This window comes from Callorhinus ursinus, unplaced genomic scaffold (genome assembly GCF_003265705.2).
Source record: "Callorhinus ursinus isolate GAN/ISIS: 27379988/994484 unplaced genomic scaffold, GSC_fseal_2.0 scaffold1, whole genome shotgun sequence".
Taxonomy (NCBI): domain Eukaryota; kingdom Metazoa; phylum Chordata; class Mammalia; order Carnivora; family Otariidae; genus Callorhinus; species Callorhinus ursinus.
In genome coordinates this window covers 25,902,284-25,908,283 of record NW_027397063.1, presented here as the reverse complement: position 1 = coordinate 25,908,283, position 6,000 = coordinate 25,902,284, and the positions used below count along the sequence as shown (strand labels likewise).

Below are 6,000 nucleotides of genomic sequence, written 5' to 3'. Positions count from 1 at the left end.
CTTTCTTCCTTTCTTCCTTTCTTCCTTTCTTCCTTTCTTCCTTTCTTCCTTTCTTCCTTTCTTTCTTTTTCTTTCTTTTTTTCTTTCTTTTTCTTTCTTTTTCTTTCAAATAAGCTCTATTTCCAACTTGGAGCCCAAACTCAAGACCCCGAGATTAGGAGTCCCACACTCCACCAATTGAACCAGCCAGGCATCCTGCATTTTACAACTTTTTGAAACATTCTGAGTAGTATGGCTGTTTAAAAGTTTTATTTTTACTGATTTACATGTGTTGTAATAGCAGCTATGTATTGTACACTCATTCTTTGCTAAGAATTATATTAGCATTGAAAAGGTTATTTTACTGATTATTATGGGTATTATTAATCTTGTTTTACCAATTAAAAAAAAGTACTTCCAAAAGGTAAGGTAAATTTCCCAATTCCATGTAAGTAATAAACATCAAATCTGGCATTCAAAGTCAAGTCCTTTGGTCTCCAGAGTCCAAGACTATTGCTTTTACACAGTGATAACTCAGTAACTTGATTTCCAAATTTCAAATAGAAAATATACTAAAAATTATTACTTTTTTTGAAATTTTTTCTTTGATCTATTGTGAGTTCATATAGAATTTTGGAATCTTAATGGACCCTTCTCTAACCTTTCATTTGACTCAGGAATCCTCTCTACAGTATTAGCGATAGATCTGTTGCTTCTTCTAAATGTTTCTTTTTTTAAAATTTTATTTTATTATGTTATGTTAATCGCCATACATTACATCATTAGTTTTTGATGTAGTGTTCCTAAATGTTTCTACGAGCAGTAAAGTCTTGTTCTTTTAAGGCATCTGTGTATCTACACCAATCAGAGACCACTGTAATTTTTTAAATTTTCTATCACTGAGTAGATATTTGCCTTTATTAACAGGTACCCATCAATTCTAATTCTGCAGTAACCAGAATATGTAACAAAAGTCTCTATAAAAGTCTGAGACTGAAAAGGAAGTAAGCAAAAGAGTAAGTGAAGTGTGGTGTATAGGTATTCTAAACACAAATAACAATAAATTCATGACAATATTCAATCCTAGGATGGTTGGGAAAGTGATTTATTTTCTTGCCTTAAAAATGTATAATCTGGAATCCTAACTGGGATGCATTATTATTTTAATGCAATAATATTGTAGCAACAGAACCATGTAATACTAAGATAATCCTGTAGAAAATGTGGAGAATTGTTCTGAGTCAGATGTAGCTAAGGTTATCCGGTGAGGAAATCATTTTAAATCAGGTGCAGGAGTGCCAAAATGCAAAATAATAATAATACTAATTATAATAATAATATTTTCAAAACATTCCGTATGACATTTGATAATATAAAACAATAAAGAAGACATTTCTGGCATAGACAATGTTTGGTGGAAATTCTTTGGAAGGACTAATAAATCAAATATGTGACATAATGTTCCACATTATCAGCATTCTTATGTAGAATAGCCAGTAACTTTTTGATAGTATGTATAGTTCGTGAAACTAAACAATTATAAAAGAAGGCAAACATGGTATTTACTTTTTATACTATTGAAAATCTACTTAAAAGGATTGCTGGTGTGTTTCAAGTAGACCAACTAGCCAGTGGCAGGACTGTACTTGAGTTGGAGGAGACTGAGGGATTAGCAGTTCTTCGGGACCCTGCCTGAAAAGTGTCATTGATGTGCAGGGCAGGAAAGAACTAAATGCAGGTATAAGTTGTACATTATTCACCTGAAGCAGTTGTTCACGTTGATTTAGTCTAAGTGTCTCATCTTGGGGCAGAACATTTAGTTATCTTCCTTTGATCTTCTAATCCTTTCTATGTTCATCTTTCATTTTACTTGTTCAGAACCTGTCTTGTATCTTCCCTTTCTTTCCTATTTGTGCCTACATTCACCTGTACTGCCATCACCAGAATTGATCTCATCGGAATCATCAGTACTTTCATAAAGTCAAGGTGCGGACTTCCAGTGGAATGCATGTCTGAATCACGCGCTAGTTTCACCCCCACTACTTCCTAAGTGTGTGATCTTGGGAAGGTGACATACATGTTCAGGCTTCTCTTTACTCTTTTACTAAATAATATTGTATTTCTATGCACTAACTTACTTAATCATCTTGAGAATCTATTAAGGCAATTTGTACTATTGTTTACATTTTACAAATTAAGTAAAGAACTTGCCCAAGTTTACAAAACAACTGAAAATTTGAAGAAATAAGAATCTCTCCCAGACAATCTAGCTGTAGAGTCCAGTAATCTTTACCATTGTGCTCCATCACTTCTGTAATATTCCCTAGCTGCTGGAACTTTGAAGCTTTTTTTTTTTAACTTTGAATCTTAATACTATTTGGATTTATGTTTAAAGGGAATGAAATTTTATGCGCTCATCTCTATATCACAGGTAACTGTGTAATTCAGATTATCAAAGTCTTTAACCTTGTGGGAATAGTAAGAGGAAAATAACAGATAATATCCAATCTGTTTGGTTATGATGAGTGTTTTGTTTGCCGAGTGAATTCAAATTTTATTTTGTTTCATTTCATTTTTCATTCAGCAGTTGGAGCCATTCTTGGACCTTCCTCCATGACTCCTCCTGAACTTGTTTCCCTAATTAGGACTCCATTAGCTGTGAACTGGGTAGGAGAAAACATCTGTCGGAAGACTCTAGCTCACGTTGGAACCATCATGTTATATGTAATGGGATAATGAAATAGGTAGCCTTTTGGACTCCCATCCTAACATAGGATTTCATCATCTATAATAATTCCTATAATTATTATATGTAATGACAATAATTCATAGTAGATCAATAATAATTTGAACTAAAATGTATATCTCTATCCCATTGGAGTTATCTGTATTATGTTAAATGTAACCACACTCCCGATTAATCTCCTTCCATTTGGCTTCTTCAATGTATCTTTTTATTTCTGAATAGCCTCAAGAGATGCTTTTAGAAAGACTTTCTAACTTTTGATATCCACAGAGAGGTGGCTTGCAACTGCTATATGATACTCATGGAAGATGCTGCTAATTGGTCTCCAACAATAGCCCTCTTTGGAAGAAACCAGTCTTTATTGTTACAGTTGGTAGTGCCAGCATTGTGAAGAAGAACATGAGTGAAATTCTTACACATTATTCAAAGAAGTAGCTGAAAATACCCGAGATTCCTCTCTGAACCTCCGAGAAGGTATCCCCATCCCCTCCCTTTGTTTGCCTTTTTGCTTTGAGCGTTCTTTCTAGTCATACAGTAGAAACCTACCAGGCGTTTCTTTGTGATTATGGCTCGTTTGCACATTTCAGGACTCCCCAGGCTGTGGAAGGGATGGTCACAAATCTAAAACCAACACATTACCCAGCACTTCCCGTACTCTCACTTAGCATGCCTTCATGGATGCATAGCCTTTTTCATTTTCCCGACTGAGTCCCCAGACCTATTATTAGCATATTATGATTTACAAGAGAGTAGGTTTTTTAATAACAACACTGAGAAAGCAAAACCCATTTGTTCATCTGAAGAGGTTTGAGAGCACATTATAAGCGCAGGGTGGTCAGAATAGAAACTGACACAAGTACACAGTCCATGATTGTTCCTAATCGAAGAAAACACCAAACTAGAGCCAAAAGGCTGGGAAACAAATTGTTTACCACAGTAAATCATTCTCATAAATATAATTATTTAGAACATTTGAACTCTATTTAGGGATATAAACAGTGATGTGGGTTTCACAAGGAACACTAGACAGCTGGTTGGCTTTAAATCTTAGTGGCAACCACATTGGAGGCTGCCAGGGGCTTCTACTGTTCCCTTTTAGCTAAAGGCAGGATTACCGAAGCCGCATTATATCCTCCATCTCATTTTCAGCTCTATTGCACCAATTATGCTGCATTGAGGCTTATAGGGGCTTACATTGAGTCTCAGATAGATGGAAGAAGCCAGTCTATATTCTTTGTGATAAAAATAGTCATTAATTACTGAGACTTGTAAACCGCTTAGCATCCTTCTTAATGTGGCCCATCAGGTGCTTCTCCTCATTCTATAGCTAATCAGCAAAAGAGGAGAAAAATCCTCAGGAAGAAGATGATCTTTTTTGGCTCAAATGGAAAGCCAAGGTTAAAAATAAATCTAAAATACACTGTAAATCTAAGCCAATGTGCACTCACTGGCAAAATACCGTCTTGTTTTCTTCTCAATCAGTGTTGATGAGAGAAAAATTTCTTATAACGTTGTCCCATGGGAAAATTAATTATCAATATAATTTTTCCCCTTTCTGACGGAAAACAAAGCATTCTGAGGATTTGGATGCATGAAAACACATTTACAAAGAGCTCAAATGGAGTTAGATAATTATCTAATTAAGGAAAAGTGAAATGTCATAGGAATTAATGAGTAATTCAGGAGAGAGGGAACCCAACTAGTGAAGGGTCTGCTGAAAGACACAATGAATAGGTTCACCTCTGAGTGGACAGCTTAACTATGCTGGCAAAATTTCCAGGTAGCCGTTTCAGAATAGACTGCCACATCCAGTATTTTAATTTTTAACAATAACCTTATGTTTAATTGGCAAAAATGCCTATTAGGCTCCTTCGTGAAGGCACTCAGAATCATGGGGTAGTAAATGTCAGTGTGATGAACTATAACAGCCTTCATTTGGTAGACGAAATGCAGATAAATGGCCTTTCTGTGTAAAAGTATCCTACAGGTTGGAAAGATAGAAAGCATGCCGCTAGGGAGTATAAGCACATATGGAGGGTTTCTTTCTTTAAAGTGCATATTTTATAAGTAAAAACCATGCTTTAAGGAATGCTGTACAACCACATTTCATGCATTTTGATATGACTAATATTTGTGAATGGAAGTACCGTTTTTCAAAGCAATGGGCAAAGAAAATTGGAGTGATGGCATATTGACTAAGTTGATTTTTATAAAAGCCTTGTAGAAGACTTTAAAAATGAACAGTATGTGCAAAGGGAAAAAAAAACCAACAACTATGAAAGAAATTACAAGTGGGTTTCACTACATTACAAGCTTGAGATTGCTTATTAAATACATAACTTGTTTTTCTGCTATACCAGTCATTTTACATAAGTGTGTGATTTGGCTCCCATTTATAATGTGTAACTGCAGCGTGCTTCAACAGTGCCACAGGGAATACTTGTTATGGGTTGAATATTTGGTTAAAATCTCTGGAAAAATTCCAAAAGCATCTACATACCCATGGCAGCTTTGGGTAAGCAGCTTTTTTTCAGTTCACTTTTCTCCTTGGCAGTTTGGGAGAAAACAACTGCCTTCCAGACACAGGGCAGATAATATATCCCCATTTCCTTTCTTTCCACTCCATGTTTTTATGAATTGGTAGTATCTGTGTTTGAAGTAATTTAAATTTCCACTGTTCCTTAAGAAGAAGCTGCTTTAGAATCTGTCTGGAAAATGTTGAGCTATTAGTGTGCACTGTATTTATATATAGTTATTTTAATCATAAATAATTATAGCATTTAAAGCCAACAGTGAAATATTGACTTCTTGGTACAATTTCTATGTAAAATTCCATTGCAAAACAATTCTGAGGGGGCAGGGAGGGGTGGAAAAGAAGTATAAAAACAGATAAGCAAGAAGAAATTTGCCCAAAACATAGAGAAATGGGTCCTTCATATATTATACCAAGTATAGATTCTGGCACAAATTTTATGATGGACAACTGTAGAAAGTAATGAATATATATATTCAACAGGTATTTTTTTTTCCATTTTAAAGCCTCACTGGAGAAAATAATATATATAGCCTTTAGATGTAATCATTGATTTATTATAAAAGAGGCAAAGACACCCCCAAAGGGAGCCAGAAATGGGACTCAATGCTGAAAAAGTAGAGAAGAAACATTTAAACGTGTTCTAGGACTGTTTATTTTCTAACTGCTTTGCTCTGACTTGCACAATTTAAAAGGCTTTGCAGGAACAGTCTGTTAGCAGAGGGAACACAATATTATTTTT

The 6,000-nt window shown here is 35.0% G+C and overlaps 1 long non-coding RNA gene across 1 annotated transcript in view; it reads left to right on the top strand.

Annotated features, from left to right (window-relative positions):
* The window catches only part of LOC141373705 (uncharacterized), a 62,290-nt gene extending 59,598 nt beyond the window's left edge, over nucleotides 1-2,692 (top strand). The window contains exon 3 of the long non-coding RNA XR_012379969.1: nucleotides 2,564-2,692. This is a non-coding gene — a long non-coding RNA (uncharacterized lncRNA). The remainder of the gene's footprint in view (nucleotides 1-2,563) is intronic.
* Nucleotides 2,693-6,000: the final 3,308 nt, after the last annotated feature.